The sequence below is a fragment of the Mus musculus genome, chromosome X (assembly GCF_000001635.26).
Source record: "Mus musculus strain C57BL/6J chromosome X, GRCm38.p6 C57BL/6J".
NCBI lineage: Eukaryota > Metazoa > Chordata > Mammalia > Rodentia > Muridae > Mus > Mus musculus.
This window is the reverse complement of record NC_000086.7, coordinates 58,147,811-58,175,179: the sequence shown is the minus strand read 5'-3', so window position 1 is coordinate 58,175,179 and position 27,369 is coordinate 58,147,811. Positions and strand designations below refer to the sequence as shown.

Genomic DNA, 27,369 nt, shown 5'->3' with positions numbered 1-27,369 from the left:
CTGGTCTACAGAGTGTGTTCCAGGACAGCCGGGGCTACACCAAAACACCCAGTCTCGAAAACAACAACAACAACAACAAAAAGCAATAATAATAGAAAGAAAAAGGAAGGGGGAGAGGAAAAGGAGAAAGGGTAATAGAAAGAGAAATTTTTAGTGCTTTGATGACTGTCATCCTGTCTTGGAAACAATAGCATATATATTAAAAAGGTCAGCAAACGTCATCTCAACACCATGTAGTCACTGTGCTGATGGGGAGCCTGATAAAGCTCTCTCCAAGAAAAAGAGTCAAAACAGGCCCATGTATTCATGCACCAAACAGAAAAGAAAGAAAACCAGATTTTCAGGAAATAGTGAGGACACTTAGCTGTTCAGTTAAGAAAATAAATGTTATTAGATAACTATCTCGCCAGTTAATGTATATCTCATACTATATGCAAAAATAATCAATTCCAGATGGTATAAATTACTAAATGTTAACATAAATCAATAAATATAAAAGATACTAAAAACCTGTTAGTGGTAATGTAACTTTATTCCACTTTGGAAAGAAATTTGACTAAATTCATATATACTAACTATAGATTTTCTTCTTGCAGCAGTATGAGATCACTATCACTGAGTCACATCCACAGCCAGGATAAATGATGCTATCTTAAGCATGTATGCCTGTTTCCTAGCAACTGAACCTTTTTATAGTTTCCTTGGGAAACTACTGATTCACATGTGCATAAAGGGTATTGCCCAGGGTGTTCACCTCAACACTGACCACAAGAGTAACCACACTGAGAGGTTGGAAAGATAGCTCAGCCATTATGAGCACATAGTGTTCTTGCCAAGAACCAGGAGTTCCGTTGCCAGTGCTCACATTGGTCAGCTCTCAACCACCTGGAATTCCAAGGACAGGGAATCCCACACCCTCTGCTGGCATCTGTGGGTAGCTGAACACATGTAGCACATACTCACACAGACACAAACATGTATACATATATAAATATCTTAAATGAAATTGTAATTATTATTTTAGGACTAAAGTGATGGCTCAGCAGTTAAGAGCACTGGCTGCTCTTCCAGAGGTCCTGAGTTCAATTCTCAGCAACTGCATGGTGGCTCACAACCATCTGTAGTGGGATCCAATGCCCTCTTCTGGTGTGTCTGAAGAGATGGACAGTGTACACGTATATGTAATTATTATTTTTTTTGGAGGACAACTTTTTTAATTAGGTATTTTCCTTGTTTACATTTCCAATGCTATCCCAAAAGTCCCCCATACCCACCCCCCAATCCCCTACCTACCCACTCCCCCTTTTTGGCCCTGGCGTTCCCCTGTACTGGGGCATATAAAGTTTGCAAGTCCAAAGGGCCTCTCTTTCCAGTGATGGCTGACTAGGCCATCTTTTGATACATATGCAGCTAGAGACAAGAGATCCGGGGTACTGGTTAGTTCATATTGTTGTTCCACATATAGGGTTGCAGTTCCCTTTAGCTCCTTGGGTACTTTCTCTAGCTCCTCCATTGGGGGCCGTGTGATCCATCCAATAGCTGACTGTGAGCATCCACTTCTGTGTTTGCTAGGCCCCGGCATAGTCTCACAAGAGACAGCTATATCTGGGTCCTTACAGCAAAATCTTGCTAGTGTATGCAATGGTGTCAGCGTTTGGAAGCTGATTATGGGATGGATCCCTGGATATGGCAATCACTAGATGGTCCATCCTTTCGTCACAGCTCCAAATTTTGTCTCTTTTTAGTTGTGTGTTTCTGTGTGTGGCTATGTGGGGTTAGGACATGTATGTGCACATGAGTACAGACATCTGAGGAGTTATAGACAGTTATGAGCTACCTGACATGTGTGCTGGGAACTAAACCCAGGTCCTCTATGAAAGCAGTACATGTCTCCAAACACAAAAGAAATCCTTGAAAAAAACAGTAACCATACTGAAACACTCTATATGTAGAGAAGCAGTACAACTAATTATTGAACATCTGCACAAGAAAACACTATAAAACATACCGTAGCAGCTTAAGTGAAACAGTAATGTTTTTAAAGGCTGGGGATGAAGAGTAGTTAAGAGCAAGGGTTGTTCTTGCAGAGGACCTGGGTTCAATTCCCAGCAACTCACAAACATCTGTAACTCCAGGCTCAGGGGATCAAATACCCTCTTCTGGTGTACCCATGGTGTATAGACATACATACAGACAAAACATGGGCACACATAAAAATAAATAATTTTTTCATGGAAGAATGGCTGAAGAGAAGGCTGCTTGTTGAGGGATTGTTGTTGTTGTTGTTTGGTTGTTTGGTTTTGGTTTTGGTTGGTTTTCTGAGACAGGATCTCACTATGTAGCCGTGGCTGTCCTGGAACTCCCTCTGTAGGCCAGGGGAATTCATAGAGATCTGCCTGCCTCGGCCTCCCAAGGATCAAAGGCATGTGACACCGACACCAGACTGAGGGCTCAGTAGTTCAGAATAAATACTGCTCTTGCAAAAGACCAGAGTTCTTTTCCCAGAGTCTGTGTGGCAACATACAACTGCCTGTGACTCCAGCACCTGGGAGATCTGTCTCTCTCACACTCACAAACCCACACATGCATATGTGAAGAACTGAAAACAAAATTAATTGTTAAAGGGAGTTAAAAAGCAGTATTAAAAGATACCTAAGATATGTTGCTAGATGACAAAAGTCTCTCAGTGAATAATGTATAAAAGATGTTCATTTTATAGCTGGGGGAAAAAGCATTATATAAAATCCATAGGCACATATGATTTTGTAAATACAGAGAAAATAGGAACATAATAATGTGTAATTTTGAATATGCCTCAAAATGATTTGAGACAAAGTACAAAAGCAGTAAGGTGTTATTAGAAGCATTTATAGTGATAATATTTTAATTTGTTTTGCAGTTTTAGAGGACACACTACAGGACTGTGAGATTAGAGACATCTCCCCTCACCGCATTCCCAAATTCAGAGATGAAAATATGAATCAATTTTCATAATGAAACTCAAAGACAGCTGGGTGTGGCGGTGCATGCCTTTAATCCCAGTACTCGGGAGACAGAGGCAGGCAGATTTCTGAGTTCGAGGCCAGCCTGGTCTACAAAGTGAGTTCCAGGACAGCCAGGGCTATACAGAGAAACCCTGTCTTGAAAAACAAAACAAAGAAAGAAAGAAAGAAAGAAAGAAAGAAAGAAAGAAAGAAAGAAAGAAAGAAAGAAAGAAAGAAAGAAAGAAAGAGAAAAAGAAAAAGAAAAAGAAAAAGAAAAAAAGAAAAAAAGAAAAAGAAAAAGAAAAAGAAAAAGAAGAAGAAAAAAAAAACAGAAAAAGAAACTCAAAGATAGGAATCCCTGCATGGTTCTGGTAACCCCTTATTACACCTGCCTCAGATCATTTACAAGGGCTGAGTGTGAGATGTAGCTCAATGGTATAACACTTTCCTTCCATGTAGAGAACATGGCTTAGGTCAATCCCCAGCACTTCAAAACATGTATTCTATTTTCTTTTCTATTTTGATTTGTTTTATTTTATTTTGAGACCAGATCTCCCCATGTGGCCCTAACTAGTGTGGAACTCACTTTGTACACCTTTCTGGCCTTCAACTCACAGAGAATCTCCTGCCTCTGCCTCTAAAATCTTGGGATTAAAGACAAGCACCTAGTCAGGTGGTAATGGCGCAACACCTTTAATCCCAGCGCTCCAGAGGCAGGCAGATTTCTGTGAGTTTGAAGCCAGCCTGGTCTACAGAGTGAGTTCCAGGACAGCCAGGAATACACAGAGAAACCTTGTCTTAAGAGGAAAAAAAAAAAGACATGCACCAATGTGTTCAGACCAACCTTCTCTTTGGGAGTGAAGTGTTTGCTTGCTTGCTTGCTTGCTTGCTTGCTTGCTTGCTTGCTTGCTTGCTTGCTTGCTTGCTTGCTTGCTTGTTTATTGAGACACTGCTTCTCCATACAGCTCTAGCTGCCTGAAACCCTGTGTAGGACAGACTAGCCTCAAATGTACAGTGATCATTTTACTTTTACCTCCCAATTTCTGGAGTTACAGTCATGTGTCACCATGTCTGGCTAGACTAGCACTTTGACTCAAGCAGATCCCATTATAAGATACAAATATGTCACCTCCTGAAGAGTAAGGTCCATGAGGACAAACAACAGTTTTAGTGAACTTCATGTCCCCATTTTAGCACAGTCCTTGGCACCTGGATATGTATGCTAAAATTTAGTTCTTATTAATATCTGTTTTCCTTCAATTATTCCTCAAAAGAATCCCACTTGACCTTTATTCTGTAGCTTGTATTTGAGAGGGTTTTCAGGGGAAGAAAGGGAAGGGGGAAATGACATATTTTAATTTCAAAAAGAAAAGAAATATTTTTAAATACTTTATTCCCATCAATGAGTAGAAAATCATTAAAGTGAACAGTGTAAAATAAGCTTAGCTCTCTGATCAAAAAGGGGGGGGGGGTAAAAAAGGACCTGACAAGAGGGGGGACAACACAATCACAGGCACTGTGGGAAAGTATGTAGCCCAGAATGCCACAGAAGGCAGGCATCTGGGCCCACAGAGACCCTTTTCTCTCAGGTCATTGCTGATACAATGAGCAGAATAACATACACTTCTTCGTATATTCATTCATTAGCCAATTTACTAAACAACTTCCATGGCCAGGTGTCTTAGACCCTGTCTCCAATGAGAGCATGTGCCTGGGAGCTAGAATGGGAGGAATGTGGTGGCCTTTGTACTCAGTATTGCTACATAAGACTAGTCATGCTGGCTGCTGACTTTTCTGAGTTGAAATGGAATGGATGACAGTACCTCCAGTGGTGTGTTATTTTGTACTTTTAAAACACCCTGTTGTACTCAGGAGGCGTTCAGTAACTGACTGTTATTATTAATATTATTATTAAACTGACACTTTCCCCTTTATTTTTTCCTTTTATTTATTTGTTTTGTTGATTTTTCAAAACAGAATTTCTCTGTGTAGGTCAGGCTATCCTGGATCTTACTCTGTAAAAGAGACTGGCCTCAAACTCACAGATTCACCTGTCTCTGACTCCCACGTTCATGGTGGTGATCACCAACATGCCTAGCTAAACTGACAGTCTTAAATTCTTGTAACCTAGGTAAGATGAACCTTGGAAAGAAGAAAAGACACCAATAATTGTCTTTATAGTAAAGTCAAACATGTCCCATTGAAAAGGGGCCACCAAGTGACAACTCAAAGGAAAACAAAATAACTCCCAGTTAAATCTTAGGATTGAAGAATGCTTTTCAGAGACGGTGGTGTTTCAACATGGGTCTGAGAGCATGACAAGTGTTTTTCAAAGAAGTAAACAGGTGGGGCCGTGGCTATGCACTTTTCTGCCTGTAAACAGAAAACGAGTCCTATGCCAGATGCAAAATGGAATTGGTTAGTGTGATAAAGAAAAGGTGAGAGACACGGTTAAGATTATTTCTCTATAACAGCAAACATACATTTTGGCAGTGAATCAATGGATCATCATGAATCAATTGCTTTATCCAGACTTGGACAAAGAAATTATTTTTAAAAAAGAAATGGAGTTAAAAATCAGGATAAAATCATTTTACAAGAAAGATGGTTTTGATTGTGAGACAATCTCCTCTGTAAAAGAAAAGAATCCTTTGCTGGTACATTCCATTAGCAAGAAGATATCTTGGATACATTTGAATCTTTTGATTGCCTGATTGAATGAAAACTCTTAAAACAAGAATGAAGAACAGACATTCTCTTGGAAATTGTTCTCAGCAGTCTAGACAGTATTTGGTACAGGAACCCAAATTGAAATCTTGCTTGCCAATGGGGCCTTTACAATCTCCTCTCTTGCAGACTAATGGCTTCCTGGATGTGCATTGCCCAGTGAGATTTTAGGCTCCCCAAGAGCAGGAGCAGTGTCACCTGTCCTTCTCAGAGCTCAGCATGATCATAAGCACAGAGTCCCCTGGGTTTGCCTTTCCCCAGTCAGTCCTCTCTCCTGTCTAAGTCTTCATTACAAGGTGATAAGTATGAAGTATGAAGGATGAAGGACAGGGGGAGCTACATTTGCTCATTTATAATTCTCTTCTGAGTTGCTGATTTCAGCCCATGGGTTTCTACTTGCCAGGCAGACAGAGAAGAGCCTCACCTTTCAGATCCACTGCAGTTTGCAGCAAAGAGTTTTCCCCGCTAGGCTCTAGAGAAGATGACTTTCTGCAGATCCCACCATGGTGGTATCAGGCTCAAGAACGGAAAAGCCTTGCTATCTCAGCTTAGGAGTGAGTTCTACAAAAGACTTTCCTAACAACCCTAAAGCCACCCAGCCTATGAATAGTAATGTGCAAAATAAATCTCCTTCCGCTGGAAGGGTGCTCTGTTGTGCCCTACAGACCTTGCCAGGAACTGCTGGGAAAACCTATGGGGGGTCCCTGCTGAGGCCAGGACTGGAATTGATTGAAGTATCAAGAATGTGGCTTGGAGGACAGAGGCACAGCATAGCCTGTCAGTTGAGAGAAAGCATCATTCGGCTTCCTCCCCCTTCCGCTCCTGAAAGTTGACTATCCTTGTAATTAACTGTGGAGCACGGCCACATGGGAGGTTGGTAAGAATGCAGAGTCACAGGCTCTCCCTTTAGTAAAACCCCCAGGAATTCATAAGCACAGTAAAATTTGACAGTTGCCTAAGCCCTTGGGGCCTGTTAAATGTTCACATTAAATGGCCTTGGGACGCTGGTCTATCTGTGAAGTTGCTGTGGATAGCCAATGAGATAATCTGGTGCAACAGTGTGTGCTGACCATTTGGTAAAAATTTCAGGAGTTTTGCAAGCCAGTTGTTGCAGTTTGGGTGGCTTGAAACTGGATTACGGTGTGAGTATTTACACCACAAACATCTGCAAACTGAACAAATCAGAGAATTTCATTTGATTAGCAGAGATCCAGTTTACCTGCATTCCACCAGAGAAGCCTTTTTACAAGTGATCTCTAAGACCCCTGAGCTGGGAAATCTGCCATGCTCAGTCTATAAAAGACACTTGCAGGTCTGGATGTTGTTCTGAACTGGGGGCTTGAGATGCTGTTTGGATACTGAAACAGAAGGTATAATGGTACCAAAAGGACAAGCTTCCAGAATGGCGCGGGGGCCCTACACTCACCAGCTGGAGCTCATTACTGTGCTGCTTGCCAATGAGCAGCTCAAAGACCTTGCTCCATTGTGCCGCAGAAGGTCAGCGCTTCAGCAGCAAAGGAAGCCTGGACCCAGAGCAGATCCACTGGGCCCCTTCTGAGGGAACCTTGGAAAACAAGTTTTTTAAATCATTAAGGAAATGAAAACGAAAAACAAATCCCAAGAGAGGAGAAAACCTGCACTAGCTGGCTTACTTAATGGGACATTAAGGTCACACTGAAAGAAAGAAAGAAAAAAAAAAAAAAAACCCCAACAACACTTGAGCCAACAAGCTCCGTGGTTCACACAGGGCCAAGATGAACCATTGAGCTGCGAGGCATTTGGGTTCTTAGCCGTCTTTGCAAGGGGTTGATCTGCCTCTCCGAGGTACTGTAAGCATTTTGTGATCTGGAGGTTGCTATGGTGGCTGCTTTTGTGTTGAATAACAAAGTGCTATATAAAATTGAGCAAATCTGCATAAATTATGTCTGGCCGATAGCTCTACTTTACACATCCTGATCAGTAATTGAAGAAACATGTTCAAGCCCAGAGCTCTGGGGCATGGGCTTGTGTTCCACCAGAGAAGGACTTCCCCAGGTTAGCTTCACGCAGGGGGCTTTTTCTTCCCTTCAGCTGAACAGCCAGTGATTGCCAGCACACCTTTCCTGGCATTCTTTTGCAAGCCTTTTAGGACAAATGCTATGAAGAGGAGCACTTGGCATTTTTCAGATAATAGAAATCACAGCCAAGAGAATATGTTTCCGTTTTGATGCATGGAAATACAATCCTTTTTATGCCTTCAGTCCATATTTGTGACAAAATGATGCTTTCATATAAAATAAAAGCCCCAAACCTTACCACTCTGTTGTCTCTCTGTCTTTAATCTGTCCCTCTCTGGACCACAACATTCTTTGAAATCCAGAATCGTATTATCAGAGCCTTACTGCCTTTGGTCCAAGCAGAGCATATTGCAGTACTCTGGAATGATGAGGTATTGGCAGCCCCAAACCCCGCCCACTTTCACGCACTCTTCCCTCCCATTAGGCAAGACGTTTTCCTAGAGAAGTAGTCGAATTGTGTATTTGTAGATAGTTGGCAGCCTTAACAAAGGGAATTGAAAAGAACCACTAGTATATTCCGTATCCCCTGAGCTCATGCACTTCAATGGATAGCCAGGGTATGACATCTTCCCAGGAGCAGTGTGGCTTCGTTTCAGTTTCTGCGGAGCAGCCCTGTTATTCTGCAGTCTTATGTGTTGCGAGACAACACCTAAGCCTTGTACCTTTTGCTCCCTTCTGGAAATGCAGCCAATCCACAGTCATACACAGGCAGCATCCAGCTGGGAAAGCGACTATTATCTCAGAGGTGAGTGCAGTGTGGCGGATGAGTCATAAGAGCTTACAAATGACAAAACCAGGTGTCGGGGACTCCAAATGATATTAAAGAAGCTCCCTACCAGCGGTGAGACTGAACGAGATGGAAGGCCAGCCCTCTACCAACTGCGGCAGGGAAATATATGGGAGTGGTTCTGATTTTCGACTTGCATTCTTTCAGACAGCCAACTTTTACAGAGGGTATCCACATGAGCTAGCTGAGCCTGGGATTTCACTTGGCCCAGAGCCACCAGCCCTAACACATGTCTAAGGACTCGCAGCTGCCTCCTCACTAGTGGGTTTCCAGCACCTCCACTGCAGATGTGGGCTTTGCAAGCTGTGCAGTGTCTGCTTCTCAAGCTTCTGGGAGAGGGAAAGAAAGAAAAGCATAGATGGCTCTGAGAGCTCCAAGTACCCACCCACAGGTGGAAGAAGATCCAGGAAGCAAGCAAGATGAAATTCCAAACTACTGGGCATTAGACATCTTCGGAGCAGCAGGCTCTGTGGAACTCTGTTCATTCCAACCCCAGGCCTCCATAGCCTCTGAACCATGGGTAAAATTAACTTGGCTCTGAAACTAATCACAGCACATTCCTAGCCAAGATTGCAGAAGTTCCTGGCCCATTTCTTTGCCTGCGACACAAGATTAACCAATTACGAGTTGCTAACGATAAGCAAATGATAATGACAAATGGCCTTGGGCCTTACCTGAAATCTAGAGACACATTTGCAGACTGGTGGCCTGATGTCGTCTCCAGATTGGAGGACAAAGACCTCAGTTCCCATCCTCATGAGTCACAAGTTCTAACACTGACTGCTGCTCTATCTAGGACTTGGTGGCCCCAGAAGGTCATCACAAGGTTCTCCTTTTCTGCTGCATGCTTTCATTAGATCAACTTGCCCGGAACAGAAGAAGAGTGTCAGCAACATGCTGGGGCAGCAAGAACTGATGAGCTCAGCCCACACAGCAAGAGTATTTGCCAGAGTGTGGTGTTTGCCCAGTACAGCAGTTTCCAGACACATCTGCACAGCACCTAAGACAGAACAAAATCAATCAGAAAACACACAAAGTTTGTGGGTGGTCTCTTCTCGGCACGTTCAAAACTGTTGACAATACAAACTCACAAGCTCTATTCATACCCTCAATCATTGAAAGACGAGGGGACCCCTTTAATGCCAGTCCCTTCCTGTTTGCAACCATCTACAAGGCAAGAGTCTCTTGTTACTTCCTACCCTAAAATCGGCATAACTTTGTACTCTAGGTTCCAGAATTCCTTGGTCTCATAGCTGTTTCTCAAACAACAACTGAACAACTGTGTATAAAGTTGGTCTTTGTCCAATGAACACATACATACATACACACACACACACACACATACACACACATTACACACACACACACACACACAAAGCCCACAAATCTGCTATGACCTTGAAAATCAGATCAAAGGCTTGAACTTTAATCCTAGTACAAGGAGTCAGGATGCTCATCTTTAGCAGTAGGAATTTCCACAGCCAGTTCTAGTTCTGACACTGAGGGATTCTATGCTAGGGCTCATGCTTGTAACAGGAAACAAGAGAATAACTACCGTGTCCTTGAACTCAGGAAGCCTGTGTTCCAGTTGTAGCTTTGTGGTGTACTAGCTGTGGATTTTCAATTCAATTTAGTCAAGCGGCAGAGGACCTTGCATCATGAGGGCCTTTGTGGAGAGTCATAAAGCAGTGATGCCTATGCTCGCCCACAGAAATTCTGGCTTTATTATATGCATGCGTGTTTCTGTTATCACAACAGCAAAAATACGTTTCTTAGACATCACTACTTAAGGGTTGAAGAGATGGCTCAGTGGTTAAGAGCATTGGCTGTTTATTATTATCCCATAGAAGCCTGATTGTTTCCTAATGAAAGACAGAAAGGGGGTGGGACTTAATGGGACTGGAAGTAGGGAGAAACTGGAAGTAGAGGGAAGGAAAATTGTAATCAGGATATATTATGTGGAGGAAAAAAATCAGTCTTCAATAAAAGAAAAAAGAAAAGCACTAGCTGGCTGCTTCCAGAGGACCAGGGTTCAATTCCCAGCACCCACCTGGCAGCTCAAAACTGTAACTCCAGTTCCAAGGGATTCCACACTTTCACACAGACATGCATGCAGGCCAAACACCAATGCACGTACAATAAAAATAAAGAAATCACTTCAAATAGAAGTCATTTCCTAATCGCTGTATGTTTTCTGCCATCCCCACTTGCTGACTTCTTGTTCGTTCTTTCAACATGCTAAGAAAGCCCTGTCTCATCTCCTCCTGTTCCTGCCCGCTCCCTCCTGTCTCCATTTTCCCATTCCCTCGCCCTTCTTGATACCAGAATCCTCTGACTTTTGAGAACTTTCTTAAACGTTCACTCATCAAAGCCTTTGCACTTATTATCTTCTCCGAGGGTATCTCCTTTTCAGTCGGTCCAGGTGAAATGGCAATCAATAGGGCTTTCCCTAGCTTTCCTATCAAATGTTCCTAAGCACATCTCCACAGCCCAATCACCTTGGCCATCTCTTCACCCTTTTACCTCCTAGTCTTCATCACTGACATACTACATACGTTATAAATTAATCATATCTACCATCTTTTTTCTCCCACTAGAATGTAAGTTCCACAAGGTCAGGGATGTTTTCTAGTTCTTTCTGTTTGCTCTGCCCCTGCCCACAGTGATACAGATAAATGGTACAAAGAAAACAATAGCTCTGGGTTGAATAAATAAAGGAATAGTAGCAAACACCAAATGTTTAACATTATAATGTTTATGGAAAATATAATTGAAATAAAAATTTAAGATCAGGTCTTATATATCCTGGGCTAGTCTTGAACTTGTATGTAGATGAGCATGACCTAGAACTCTTGATCCTCCTGCACCTATTGCCCAGGGACCAAGATTATAGGCAGGTATCACCATACCCTGAGATCTTTTAATTTTTTTAACTACTTCATCCTCAAACTAAAAAGACCTCCATAATTTGGTGTGAGCAGCTGACATTTCAGGCCACAACAGGAAGTTCCAAGGATCTTCAGAAGGGGAGTTTGGGGGAGGGCTGGGTTTAGACATCTTTTATCCCTTTTAGTGATATGTATGCTATGACTTAAATGGGCTAATCCTGTCGGGCTATCTTCCCAGTTGCTAATCCATACTTCTGGCTGGGAACATCCACAGATACCTCAGAACATAGAGTCCTCTGGAGATAAAAGCAACCACAAAGAATGTTTCCTGGATGCCAGGCCCTGGGCTTGAAGACATTTCTGGCATTATCAGTGAAGTTCACAACCACCCCATAAGATGAGTAGCATTTTAGATTTTTATTACATTTTTAACTTTTATTTGGTGTGCAATTGGGAGGGGGCACATGCCTGTGGACATCAAAAGACAACTTGTGAGAGTTGGTTCTCCCCTTTTGACCATGTGGATCGTGTGACTCAACTTGGATCATGGGAGTTTGTAGCAGGCTCCTTTCCCCGCTGAGCTATCTTGCTGACCTCATGAATATTATTGTATCCTTGTTTTTCTGGTGAGGAAGTAGAGGCTGAAGGAGGTTAAAGCCCTTAGCCAAGTGCACACAACTAGAAACGATAAGGCTAGACAAAAGCTAGGCTTTAAATCTGGGTCACAAACAAGCTCTATCTCCCTCTCCTCCTTCCAGTTGTGTGCTGCATTCTGGCTGTGGCAGTGTTTGCCCCTCCCCCCTGGGCCTGGAAAGTTGTGTTGGGAAATCAAAACATGTAAATGTTACCACAACGATGAGGATATATTCCCACTTGTAAGCAGCAAAGAATTGATGAGCCTGGTGCAAATGAAGAAAAGCTGGGCAGAAAAGACTATTTTAAAACGTAGACTTAGAATTAGCTCCTTTATTAGAGCGCTTGCCTAGCGCACACAAAGCCTTGGGCTCCATCTCCAGTACTAGGTCCTCCTGACTTGTTGTACTTGCCTGTACTCCCACCGCTGCAGGGATACAGAAGGAAGAATGAGGAGTTCAGTTATTCTTAGCTACATACACAGTTCAAAGCCAACCTGGAAAACATGATATCTTCTCAGAAAAAAATCTGTAACCCTGGCACTCAAGGGGCTGAGAAAAGAGATCATGTGTTTGAACCATTGGGTGAGATGCTGCATCTTGCTTCCCCCCCGCCCCCCGCAAAAAAAAGAAAAAGAAAAAAAAAGACAAAAGAAGTGACTTGGTTCAAATTCTGCCTCAGTCTGCCTAGCAAATACAGGTGCCTAGGGTCGGTCCCATCATCATCTCACACACACAAACTATTAAAATAAACATCGGGAGACTATCAATGGACTGTGGCAAGATACAGGATTCGAATATAAATTTTCTCAAGTGTGAAAGCAGGAATCCCTGACTTCATAGCTTTGTCATGAAGATAAAATTCAGGAATGGATCAGGCTCAGCACCTGGCACCAAACAAAGCTTAGTGAAAACTCACTTCTTTCTTTCCTGCCTTTTCAGACTCCTATATGAGCATCCTCTTTGTAGTTGCTTCCAAACTCCAGGATCATGCTTTGTGAGTGGCAAGGGAGGAGACGTTAACCACCTCCAGGGACAATCTGGGTTTCCTCTGCATTCACTGCTTCCCTTGTCATTTTTATTGGCCTTGTATTAGAATTGTAAGAAGTGGAGATGACCTAAAAACTTAGGCTCTCTTAAAAGGAGGAAATCTGGAAACTCAGTATGTTATAATGGAGAACATTCAGCATTTCCCTTCTTTTTCATAACTTGTTAAGACTGATGCTGAATCGACCTTGGTTGAGAAGAGTAAATAAACATTAACATTGTCAAAAACAACTCTCATCACTTGAGGATAAAAGTAGGAAGCCCAATAACAACTCTTACCCGTGAAAGGTAAGTCTCCAAATACTCTGTTACCATAGTACCAACATTTCCAATTCTTTTCGAGTCTCTTGTGATACTGAGTAGGGTCAGATCCATCCTAGGCTAACCCGTGTTTCCCTCAGGTTTCTGTGAAAGCATCATTCTGTAAATACAAAATGAGTATTTGCAGGCAACTAAAGAGAAATCCCGAAAATGGAACTATTTAGTAAAAACTGTCTATCTTTAGGTAATGTAATAACAGTAATACTTTGGGTTTATCAAGTGCCTTTGTTCTGAACAACTCAAGCTCTGAAACCATTATCACGTTAATCGAATAGCACATTCCTAAGCTAGAATATCATCATGTGGCTGTTAGTAGTGTCATCAATTCCATTCTGGAAACCACATACTGTTATGAGAGGCAAAATGGAACAAGAAAGGGAAAGAACAAGAGCCTGAAAACGACTTCAATGTGTAAGTCCTAATGCAAATAAATCATGTCTTTGCAAAGTCCTTTTGCAGGATTGCACAAACTCTCTCTATATTCCCAATGCAGGTATTAGGAAAGACTACTATAGTTTCCCAAACGCATAATGCCAAGTGAAAGCAGCCACAAACTGACAACAGGCTCAGTTGTTGAGGTGGCTCTGCCTTCAACTTTCTGGGTATCCTGCTGTGTGCAAGACCTTTCCCTTTCTGCATCAAACTTTCCTAAGCTGAAGAAAGAGAGCATGGAATGGACAAGTACATTTTATGATGTCCTGACAATAGAACACTTTCCCCTAGAGACTGGGAATCCATATATCACCCGTGGGTCTTCAACATATATATCTGGAAACATTAATGCACTTTTGCTTCTAATGGCATTATTCTTACTAGAAATATAAATAATCCAGGTATCTGTCAAAAGATGAGTGCATTAAAAATGGCATATAGACACAGCCATACGTTCTCCTTTTTTAAATTTTCATTCCTTTTCAAATGTGCTACGTAGCCAAGGATCTAAGAATGACCTTGAACTTCTCAATCTCCTGCCTCCACCTTCCAAGTACAGGGATTCCAGCCACACATGGATCACAGGGCCATGTGTCTGCAGTGCTAGAGACCGTCAACCGTCTTGCATGCTGGTCAAGCACTCTACCAACTATGTGGCATTCCCAGCCTTGGAATATAGATCAAGAAAGGTGTTCTGCATTCTGCACCTGGCATTTTGTATCTGACTGTTGCTGTGATTGCCAGGACGAACACTTGACCATTTTCTTTCACAGATTCTGAAAGAAAGTAGGAATGATAATAGTGGCTTACAGACAATACTGCTAGGCTCTGCCCAACAGCAATATAGCAACTGCTTTCATCATCACTCACCGCCATTACTACCTGTACTGTTGCCAAGTGCAAGCAAGGTGTGGCAATGTGTAAGAAGAATGCTTGCTGCCCCAGTGCCCCTTCCTCCTCCTCCTCCTCCTTCTTCTTCTTCTTCTTCTTCTTCTTCTTCTTCTTCTCTCTCTCTCTCTCTCTCTCTCTCTGTCTTCCCATATGTTGCTGGCTGGTCTCACTTCCTCTTGTTCTCTCTTTCTATCCTCCTCTGTTCCCCCTTCCTCTGACTCTACCCCTTTTCCAAGTCCCCACTCCCTTCCCCCACAATAAATCTTCTTCATACTAGGTCTGTCACATGGCATGATTCCACAAGGGAACCCACCAGCTACACCCTTACTCCACGTGCATTATATTTCATAATAGATAATCCTTTCACTTGATAAAAGAAACTCCAAGCATCTCAGTGACTTGTCCAATGTCACACAGCTACAAAGCAATGAAGCTGGAATTCAGCCTCAAATCCCTCTGGCTCCAAGCTTAGTGTTTGTTCCCTTCACAAACAAGGCAGAAAAAGATTTTCTAGAAAGAGACGTTGTTAACTTCTAAGTCCAGAGGGAACAAAGCTACCCAAAATTGCCTCTGTTAGGGCATGCACACAAAAGTGGTACAGATAAAGCAATCAGTCTTAAGATTTCCAAATCAGATACTACGATCTTCAAAAAACAAAACAAAACAAAACAAAAAAACCCCAAAGCATTGTTCTTAATGACTGTGGACATGGCTCAGTGGATAAGAGAGTACTCGTCCTCCAAGCATGAGGACCTGGGTTCAAATGCCCAGAATCAAAAAAAAAAAAAAAAAAAAAAAGAAGAAGAAGAAGAAGAAGAAGAAGAAGAAGAAGAAGAAGAAGAAGAAGAAGAAGAAGAAGAAGAAGAAAGGTCAGGCACGGCTGCATGTGCCTGTAGTTACTGATAAGAGAATCCACAGAGCATCTTAGCCAGACAACTCACTTGCAACCACAAGTTTTTGATTTAGTGGGAGAGTCCTTCTCAATATGATAACAGAGAACAATAGAGAATGATACCTGATACTCAGAGCCTATCTCCTCAGGTATGGACACAACTACATACTCATATGCATGTGCCCTCCCCCACCCACATATGCATATTAGCTTTAGTACACTGGTGAAGCAAGGCATCATGGTGACTGCTTACAATCCCAGCTGGGGCGGGAGGATCATTGTAAGCTTCAGGCCAGCCTGGGGCACATGATGAGTTTAAGGCTAGTTTGGGTTATATAGCAAGACCCTGTCTCAAAGAAAAATGGAAAAATGTATTGAATCAAATACAACAGAAATCATTTCTCCCTAGTTAGCTGAATTTATGAAGAGAATTTTAGCCAGGCAGTTGGTGGCGCACACTTTTAATCCCAGCACTTGGGAGGCAGAGGCAGGTGGATTTCTGAGTTTGAGGCCAGCCTGGTCTACAAAGTGAGTTCCAGGACAGCCAGGGCTACACAGAGAAGCCAAAATCCCCACTGGTCTTCTTCCTTTTGCAACTTCTACAGTTCACTAAAAATAAAATGTGTCCCTTTAGATAGTCATATATGCCAGGACAATGTCTTTCTCATATTCCCAAAGGCAGACAGCAATGCAAACTGGTAGGTTTTAAAGAGAATCTGTACAATATTGTATATAATTAACTCTTGACTATGATAAATGCTCTTTCTTCCATGAGGTTTGTTCTTAAATAAAGGAGTCTATCTTTAACCATCCGGCAGATTGAAAATCAGGAGATCATCACTGCTTATGTTGGCTTTTGGTATTTATATTTGAAATTTTACCTTTCTTTCTTGTGGCAAATCAAAGGTTTTCAATAAAATCCATTGGAGCTTAAATAAAGCCTTAGTTACACATCCTTCTGCTTTATGCAGATTAAGCAGTGTCTCCCCCCCTCACACCCCAGGGTAGATAAGTATCTCATAGACCGTCGAGAGATCCTCTTTCAGGGTCTTGCAGCAAAATCACTGTTGGAAAATAATCTCTTCCCAGCCCCTTCTCTGTTGGCACTACGTGATTCTCACCCCAGCAATCCTTAGACTTACAAGGTAAGCTTTGGGGAAAACTTGGACTGCTTGAACAAACTCTGTTCTTAGGGAGTGTCCTTTTCAAGAAGACACTGTGGTTGAAGGAGAAAGATGTTCTGCACAATTAATGTTTGCAAGAGGGTCACTGAGAAGGTCAAATTTTAACTGGTGCCAATATATCACTCAATGTCCAGTGGTGAGCTGATGAAAGTACCTGATTGGCTTCGGCTACGTGAACCCAAAAGACAAGAATGTCTGAATGAGACAGAACAATGAGGGACAGCCCCCAAAACAGCTGTACACCCTAAATACTCTAACATCTGATTTAAGAAATAAGTATTTGTCAGGAGGCAACTCAGCACAGGCCTGCCCCAAAGGAATGCAGGTTGTTCCATGGAAGCAATTTCAGCTTTTCCCTCTAAGTCTATATGGGAACTGATTCAAATCTATTGAAGCCCGATCTGTTGACTAAACATGTTCCCCACTCCTGTTACACTGTGTCTTCCTAATAGATGACAATATGAGGACATAGACACCAAAGTGTCAGAGCTGGAAGGGAACTTAGATTTCAAGTTTAACACACCCTCTTCTGCATTTCTCAGGCGAGGAAACAAAAGCCCAAACAAGTCATGCTTCCATCCCACTTCCACAGAAAGAATGCAGAAATGTCTGTATTAACGTTAAAAACAGTGCTCTGTGCCTACCTCATTGTTGTGCTTCCAGAAACTGAGAAAAAGCAGTCTCTTGGCTCCTCCCTCCTCCCCACCCCCACCATACTCCTTGCTCAGATCAACAGTTCCGGTTCTCCCCTTCTGTCCTTCCAGCTTTCTCAGTCTCCTCCCCTCTGTAGCGGTAGGACCAATTACTCAGCATCCCACTTAGCATAGCAAAGAGTCAAAGTCCAGAAAAGTGGTGTAGCAAAAACCAGTGGACCCCCGCTTGGCGCTTTGTTCTTCCCAACTGTGCTTACTTTCCCTAAGCAGAGCTGCAATCCCCTCTGCTGTGGCTTCTTTCTGTTAAGTTCAGGCCCCCATGGATAATTTTGCATTGTACCCCACAGTTTTACACACACACACACACACACACACACACACACACACACACACACATTCATATATACGAAGGGAAAAAAAAAAACCAGCGTCATCCCAGTTCCTCTGCGAACTGGTCCTTGCCCAGGATGACAACAGTCTTTCTGAGGACAAGGCCAGCCTTGCAATGTTTGATTAACACCAACCAGCTCTTTGTAGACAATATCAGGCCATACAGTAACAAGGGCACGCTTTCGCTTTGGGTTTGCTCCTCTGTTGATACAATCCATTATCCTGTTTGCCTTTCTTACTATAGCAAGGCATTGCACCAAGGGCTTCAAGGATTTTTTTTTTCCTATAATAACCTCCAAATCCCTTAGCACCTGCCTTCTGCCGAAGAACCTCCCTCTTCACGTCGCTGCTTTTCTTTGTCCTTTCAACACCATTTTGAATAGTAGGTAAAGCTATACTCCCATCCCAAGGAAAAAGAAGCTATGGCCACAACTAGTGGCTCCATATTTTAAAAGAAACCAAATGGGGCAGAGAAATCGAGTCACTGTTTGTTTAACCCTTTCACTACTGTCCCTGTCTTTGATTCAAGGTCCCAGCTTTGTAGTCACTTACACAGTTTGAAGCAGGAAGGAACACAAGTTCCAGAGCTCGGGACAGCAACCAGGAGATTTTGATTGATTTGCTTCAAGGCAAGTGCCACAGCAACATTAACACATGTACACAAACGGCACCAGGCTGCTTCTCTCAGCTCCCCCCAGTTATTCAGTCTAAAGCATACAAACACACACCCTCAAAAATCTTTCCAAACTCCCCCCAAACATTATGAATCACGAGATTAATGGAATCTCCGAATCATAGACACTGGGTTTTAGACCTTCCAGACATTGACAGACAGCATCTTCACATTTAAAAGAAATCCATATTTGAAAACATTTTCACGGCCAGCAGTGTTGATAGAAAAATACCAACAATCTCAATGTTGAAACAACACAGAGAATTCTGAATGAAGATTTTCCAGAAAATAATAGGTTCTGTTTCTGTGGAGTGGCCACACAGCCTTTCCGAGCTGTAGCCCCCACCCCCTTCCCTAGTATCTTATTTATGTTTGTGCAAGATACCCCTGGTTAATTATCAGGCTTTCCCATTTGCCCAGTAAATGGAAGGCAAATTAATAATTTCAGGGAGAAAAAGACCTGGGCGCTCTTCTCCCGCCTCCCTTCCCAGGTCAGCCGGCTCGCTTATGAATTAGTGCTCCGGAGGCCTGAATAGCACGGAATGAATGTTTGGCTAAATCCTCTAAGTATGAAAGCTCTTCACACCATTTGGTCTTGAACTGATCCAATAGCGAGGTGTAACCACTAGTGACAATAAAGCGCCATCTGGCAAAGTGAACTCCGGGACAAACAATGACAAGCACAAGTGAAAAGAATTGCAATGATTTCCACAAACATGTGAAATACTATAAACTGTGGGACTTAGCAGCTTCTCCCAAGGCAAGTAAACAAATGCAACCCTTGGGCTGCGCTTACCACCCCGGCAGGCTGAAGTTGGGGGGGTGGCGGGCTCTGTCTCTGAGAGCAGCCTGGCTCCATTTGCATTTAGCTAGGGAAAAATGTATGCAGATTAGGGAACAAAAAAAAATATATAAGCGCTCGTAGCCAGACGTCACTTTTCCTTCGCTCTTTACTGTCAGGGTGATGTACTGGAAGTCTTTATTTCTTTCAGCTCGGGCCTCTCGGAGCCTCATTCTCCTTCCAGCCTGTTCTCATGCCTTTCTCATCACCTGCTGAGGCCTTGATCACGCACAGAGCAGACGAGCAGCGGGGGGACAATTAGAGAGGAGTTCAGACTTTGATCGTTTGACCATATGTGAATACAACAGCTGACCACATGTTTTAAAAGACAACTGACTTAAATGTATTAAAAACATCACAAAGCAAAAGCATAGATACTGAAATTTACATTTTAATTATCTGACACAATGCTGCGCTCAACTTTTTTTTTTCAAAATATTGAATATGAAAAAAAATACATCTTGTCCCTTCAAAACAGGAAGAGAAAGCACTTTCAGTGCATTCTCCCTGCCCCCCACCTCCACCCCCTGCCAAAGGCGCCCCCTTTCAGCACAACATTTAACCACTGTGGTTGGTGAAGAATCCTGGGCTGGAGATTTCAAAAGGCATATTCAAAGCTTCCCAAACTTGAGCATGATAACCAAAGGTAGACTGAGCTCCAAGTCCACTCATTTAAAGAATGATTGTACTCAGAAAAGATCGGCTTGGTGTGCCTAAGCTAAACTAGCTGTGTGTGATGAGTTTCTCCAAGGGCTAGCCTTCAGTCCTTGAATTCTTTAAAAATGGAAATTAAAAAAAAAAAAACAAAAAAACAACAACAACAAAAACATGTTTTGTAAACTTTGCCAAATGAAAGAGCTTTGCTGTCCACAATACTCTCCAATGCTTGGTTAGCTGGAAGAGTGCCTTTGCAGCCTCAGGGCACAAATGAAAGTTGATTGGTGGTCAGTTCTAGCAAAAAGTGCTTGCTCCCTTCTTTCTGCTTCTCTTTTCATGTATCAAAGCTGAACTGATTTTAGCTTAGCTGAGGTGAGGTGTGGCTACTTCTGATCCAACTAGGACCCTTTCTCTGGCTTTTGTATGCAATTGATGCTCTCTCTCTCTCTCTCTCTCTCTCTCTCTCTCTCTCTCTCTCTCTCCCCTCTTCTGAAGACATGGGGCTTTTCTTATCTTCCCCACCTACAAGATAATTAACATATTCATGAATGGTTATTTACTCTCAAATAGTGAGATAATAGAAAAATAACACTAATTGTTTTGACAGCAGTTTGCTTAAGAGTTATCTGGAAGAACAAATGTTTCTTTTGTAGTGTTAGGAAGATGAGTGCTTATCTATGTATTAAGATTATTTCTGTTCTTATGGTAGACAGACCAAAGCAATTTGGGGTAAGGGGGAGAAAAGGTCTAGATGCAATTTAAGTGAAATTTCATTTAACATCCCCCCAAATGTTTTGATAAGCCATTTACTCTTTTTTCAGTGAGAGAGATTAGCAATGCGATTTACATTTTAATGGCTATATATGCTAATATTTTGTTGATAATCTGTGAGTCTTAGTGTCTTTAAAATGTAAATTGCCTTTTAATTTAAAAAGATCCCACCTGTGTAATTTTACTTTGGTATCATCTTAAATGTAATTGATTTATAATCATTATCGTATAAGCACTTAAAAAAACAAAACAAAGCAAAGGTTGCTTAAAAGACACGTTCCTGTCCTTACTGGGGTTTATGTGCCACCTTGAGGCCTTGGGCATGTCATCACCCTCTCTGGGCCTGTTTCCTTCTCTGTAACACAAGTTAATTAAAGGAGCTGATCTCTAATGACTTTTCCAGTTCCAGAGATTCTCAGATGCTATAATTGCCCTACCAAGACAAACTTCGCAATTGAGTCCTGATAACTTTTATTTCTTTAAAGAAGTTTTCCCTGCAGCATGGAGATAAGTTGATAAGTGAATCTCTGTCTCTCAGTCCTTTTTTGTCTCTCTGTTTCTCTCTCTCTCTCTCTCTCTCTCTCTCTCTCTCTCTCTCTCTCTCTCTCTCTCTGCTCAGCATCAAAAACTCAAGGCCTCGAGCATGCCATTCAAGGACTCCAAACACTGAGAACTTGCACAGCCCCGAGTTAATGAGTGTTTATATTTAACCTATTGTAAGCCCACAGTGCTAGCATTTTACAAACACTACCCTTTTCCGTCCTTACAACCCCCTTGCAAAATAAGCATTATTATCTCCTCTATTTCATTGGTAAAACTAAGGTCCACAGAGGCCAAGGCTTTTTGGAGCAAATCTCCTGGCTAGCCTTCGGTAGAACCAAAGCTTGCTATCAGATGGGAATTTTCACGCCATCCAACATCCCCTCACAGAAAGATAATGTGTATCAGAAGAGTAAGCTACTTTATCAGTGATTTCCTGGAACAAATTCTTTACCTCAATTTCCTTAACCCACATAGGAATTGTATCCCCAGGAATCTATCACCTACCTCGTGAATAAAGACAAAATTAGAAAAATAGTAAACTAAAAGTAAGCAATGTGCTTCCTCTTAGATGGCGAAAGCGATGAGCATAGATCCGCCCTCTCCGGAACACACACTCTGGCCTTGGATGGTTGAACTAATAAGCTAGATAAGTTTTCAACTATGGGAGTCTTCTCTAATGCCATTCCTATGGCTAAAAGAAGTGTCTTACAAAGATGGAAATTTCTAGAAAGCATAATCCAACGTCCTCTGTTGAATCAAGATACAAATCTCAGGGAAAATCATACAAAATGAAAGAAATTGAAAAGTCTGCCCTGCAAATACACTTTATTTTAATCGCAAAGAGTTAACGCTTTAAAGGTAAACAGAAAATCAGCCCAAATTGAAGGCAATGAAGAGGTCTGTGGAACCACTGACAAACAGGGAGTGACTTCACAAAATGCTACTTCCTAATTTCAAAAAGAAATTGTTTTGTTTAAGAAAACAAACAAACCTCAAGGCATCTAGAGATATGAGATATTATAAGATATAAAATCCAAAACATGATTTGAAATTTAAGGATAAAATTTAAATCTTCAGGAAGGGCAATGGAGGAAGGGACTCTGTGATGGGCAGATTGGGGCAGGACAGCATTTGAGATGTAGATAAATAACTAAACCGTGGGGGGGCCCTTAAGTCTTCTGGGCTGGTGGATTTTGGGCCCCCCCAAGAACCTCACCCCATCAAATCAGAGTGACAGTTAATAGTGCCTGGGGGCGAGTACTTTCTTGAAGTAAAGTGCTTACTTAAGTGGTCTTTCGGAAGGGGGCACGCTTTGAGAAAGTGATTAGGTTAAGCCCAGCCATGGAGAAGAAGGGGTAGACTGCTCCATGGAGTTCATTCATGATTTTCCCATAAAGGAGCCTTTTAGATTGTGTGCCAGAAAGCAAGAGCATCCCAGCGAAGGAAAGACGGAGATGCTGAGAGATTCGAGGAAGCTTGATGAGAAGGTCAGTTGGTGAGGGCCACGTTCAGAAACGTGGGTGTTTTATGTACCCACTGTTATTTTGTAACTTTCCTAAATTTGTGCTTTTTGTCATTCCTGCTTGTATTTAGTGATTTGCTGCCAAATCCTTCCAGTTTTGTTTTGGAGATCTACAATCCGTGGAGAAAACAAACAAGCAAACAAAATAACAAACAAAAGTTACCAGAAGGTTCTCTTCCCACTTCTCCCTTATACGCTTGGGGAAAGCACAGAAACACAAGCAATTCATCTGTCATGTCTGATACTACCAAAAAGCCCAAGGTTAAAAATAGCTTTGGCATTGTACATAAAATGCAGCTAGGAAAACAGGGCTCTATTTTCAACTATAAGATTAACAGTAAGTGTTGAAACACACACTGAGTGTGGGAGCACAGGTCTTTAATCACAGCAGGCAAAGGCAGGTAGATCTGATCTACAGTGTGAGTTCCAGGACAGCCAAGGCTGTCCTGAGAGAAAGCTTGTCTCAAGAAACCAAACCAATCAACCGATCGATCAATCAATCAATCAACCAACCAGTCAAACAAACAAACAAACAACAAAAACACTGAAAATGGCTGCTTAGGGGGGAAAGCAAGTTCACACATCTCTGGTGCAAGTGCAGATGGTATATGGATAAGAATCGTCATTTTTTTTTCTTCTTCAGAATTCTCAAGGCTAAGAAATGATGGGTAAGAAGAGGGCATGAATCTCCATTCCATACTGGTGGTGATTGACAGTGTTTGTTTCCTTTTCAAAAACACCATCTCCTCTCCCTGGAGTAATTATGAGGAATATTTGAGGTGATAGATGCCAAGTAGGTGGTGTTAAGTTGGGGCAGGTTGTCTTGAAATTCCAAGGAAAGAGTTCCGTTGCTAAGTTACCTAAATGGGCTTCAGTGTGAGGTAATTCACAAGATAATGAGAGCCAGGCCTAGAGAAGAGAGCACCTGGGGTAGGGGCGGTCCTGGAGGCTACTTTACTATGACAAATGTCTCATCAGTGCTTGGATTTTCTGTGCTTCTCGGTTAGGTTTTGTTTGGGGTTTTGTTGTTTTTGTTGTTTCATTTTATTTTGCTTTTTCTTCTACATAGGGTCACACTGTGTAGCCCAGGCTGGCCTAAAGCCTGGTCTTGGGAGAGGTTCCTAATCTTTTGAAAATCTAATGAGATCTAAAGACCCATTCTCTAGAAAATGCACATATTCACCGAATTTTGCATATGTTTTAGGAGTTTCTTGGACCCCCTGAAGGGAATTAATACACAGTGGGCTAAGAATTCTTTGGACTTTAAAGCTCTATTGATCCACAACCATAGGGGTAAGAATTTCTGCTGAGGACAGCGCATCCCACATCTAGCAACCGTGATCGCCTAGAAAAGGATCCTGCCAGCAGTGCAGAGAGACTTGTCTATGTCTCTCTAGAAGTCGCTTTCTTCCAAGCGAAAGCACATCCCTGTGATCCCAGCACTTACAAGGTCACACTGAGCTACACAACAAGACCCTGTCTCGAACCTTTCCTTATTTTCCAGCATACTCCTCTTTGGGACTTATGCCCACCTCCCTTGTCCACCTCTTCTTCTCTGTATGTTCTTCAGCGGTGACCTTGCCACTTAGCTCTCTGAGAAGAACCCAACTCATCAGATAAACATGATTCATCTTCCTTTTACCAGGACAAACTCAACTACCTTTGCCTCCATTGTAGGCCTCTGCCTGAACCTCAGGGCATACTTCCTCTAGTCTACAACCAACCCTGCCTTGCGTGTGGAGGGTGGTGGTGGGATGAGTTGGGGAATGGGGGTCCTTGTGCCCTCTCTCACCAGCGTGAAAGTTAAAACAATATAAAATTTTAGAGGCCTAAGAGGAAAATACCTGACCTGATGTAAGCTTTCATTTCATTTCAGTGTTTTTGTTCGCTTTCTTTTTATTTTGCAGGATTACACAAGGTCATTTTCATACAAACATATAATGTTCTTTTCATATACTCTCCCCATATCACCCAAAGCGTCCCTTCTCTGTCCCTTTGAGCCCCCTCTGGTCCCCAGACAGTTTTGCTTCTATGGGCATGTTATGTGTACACATGATCTTATGTATCCATACACTCTGAGACCCACAGAAGAGAGAAAGCATGTGACATTACCTCCAGATACATCCATTTTCCTACAAACAACATAACTTCATTTTTCATAGCTTAAAAAATCTGGTATGTGTGTGTGTGTGTATATATATATATATATGCCATGTTGTCTTCACCAGTTCCTCTGTTATTGGACACCAAGTTTGGTTCTCAACTCAGCCATTGTGGTTAGGACTGCAATACACATTGACATACAAATATCTATACCATGTGGATTTGGTGTCCTTTGTGGAAACCTCCAGAAATGGTACAGCTCGGTTATATGGTAGTTTCCTGTCTTTCTTTTGTTCAGTGCTGGGTTGAGAATCCAGGACCTAACACATGCTAAGTAGTCACACTATGCTGAACTATCCTCCCTGGCCTAAGTTCTTATTGCTGTGCATAAATCTATGGCAAAATAAAATACTGGAAAACCAGACACTTACTCAGAATTGCTCTATGTTCCAGAAAATGCTTATCACCAGAAATAAAATGATGGACACAAAGTGGCTCTCTCCTCGGGACCTCTCACTTAGCCTATGTGTTATTGGTTTGTACCTATCTCTTGATACAATTAGGGGTGGCAGACTGTCCTTGAAAGGTATTCAAGAAACTTGTTCCTTTCTTTCCCTCCTTTTAACTGTGAGCATTTTCCTCCATCCTGGGTTTTTACCATGAGGTACTGCTTGGCCACAGGCTAAAATGCAACAGGACTCATCTACCACCTTTGAAATTCTAAGTCGAACTAAACCTTTCTTTCTTTGCAGAGTATTATTATTTTTTAAAGATTTATTTATTATATGTAAGTACACTGTAGCTGTCTTCAGACACACCAGAAGAGGGCATCAGATCTCATTATGGATGGTTGTGAGCCACCATGTGGTTGCTGGGATTTGAACTCAGGAAATCCTAACCGCTGAGCCATTTCTCCAGCCCGCAACATATTATTATTGTTGTTCTTGTTCTTGTTCTTCTCATGTATTTTGTCACAGTTTAGGAAAACCAACGCAGTGAAAGAATGGGATTAATAAGACTTCGAAACTTCGCCCAAACTCTACACAGCATTCTGAACCGACTAAAACAAGTAGGTAGATCAAACCACAAATTCCACACCCCATTCCAAGTAACACTAAAACAATGTCCAATGGACAAAAAGAAGTTCTTTGCTTGGATTTTGCTCATTTTTTTTTAATTTTGAAGCTGTAGGTAGCACAGGCTGGCCTTGAAGTCTGAAATCTCAATCTTCCTGCTTCAGCCCCATAAGTGTTAAGAATATAGGGCATGTCACCTTGACAAGTTTTTTTTTAATGTGAGCAAAAATTAAATGAATAGTAAATGAACTGTTATAAATTATATGTAGAGGGTGGGATTAAAGGAGATTCTAAATCTTACTTTTTGTTTTGTTCTCCTTCATATATTTCATTATTTATTATTTTTGTAGTACAGAGGATTTAATCCAGGACATAGTAAGTGCTAAACGCGTGCTCTACCACAGAATTTATGCCAAACCTCCTTGTTTCACATATATTTTCTATGACATTTTTTAATTAAAATGCTGTTGATATGTTGCTTAAAATGCTATTAGTATGTAAACAAAGGGTAACAGACAGAAATGAAATGAGCTGTGCTCAGCCTTGTGTCCCAGTGCTTGGTTGGGCATGTCTTCATCTGAATCTCTGTATGTCTATGGAGTCATTCAGGTAGGCAGGCATTCAGTACTGACCAATACTTACTAATACGGCCTCTATATTCCAACTTTGCCACTTGCACTGAGCTACAGGACAGATAATCCAAGGGAAGTCCCAGCTAAACTACTGATCTACCCTTTGAATTCTAGGCGTCACCTCTTGAAGAACTTCATCCTCCCCACTGTAATTATATGTCCATGCCCCACCCCCACCCTGCTCATCTCCTCCCCAGCACACCACTGCAGGCAGTCCCGGATCACAATGCTCCTATGCTCCTCCTTCTGGCTCTATCCTTAATACCCAGCCAGGAGACATTTCATTGGATGAGTGACTGAATGAATGAAAAATGAGCCAGCAGCAGAATAAGGTGACAGCAAGTTCTGTCACTGCCGATCTTAGCTCAGTCTGAGAAGGTACTGGTATTTCTAGTTCTATGACCTCTACCTTCCAGCTCCAAGCTGACGGGAACATGCCTGAGGGGTTTCTCTCTGCTGGTGAGCATTTTATTCTGCAATACTCAAAAAGAGCAAAAAAGCCATTTTCAGGATTTCTGCCTGTAAGCCTAGACTTTTAAACTCCTTCTGCCACCCAGGGCACATGGCACAGCTGAGCATGCAGCCTGCTAGCAGGCTGTCTTCTGAACTCTTCCTTCCAGTGAGAATACCACTTTCCATGGGGTATGGATGAGTCGAGGAACACAC

At 42.1% G+C, this 27,369-nt stretch overlaps 1 long non-coding RNA gene across 2 annotated transcripts in view; it reads right to left on the bottom strand.

The window, feature by feature from the left end:
* The window catches only part of Gm36522, a 41,994-nt gene that overhangs the window by 1,967 nt on the left and 12,658 nt on the right, over positions 1-27,369 (bottom strand). For both annotated transcript variants that reach the window (XR_878117.3, XR_386937.3), the window contains exon 3: positions 9,230-9,555. This is a non-coding gene — a long non-coding RNA (predicted gene, 36522). The remainder of the gene's footprint in view (positions 1-9,229; positions 9,556-27,369) is intronic.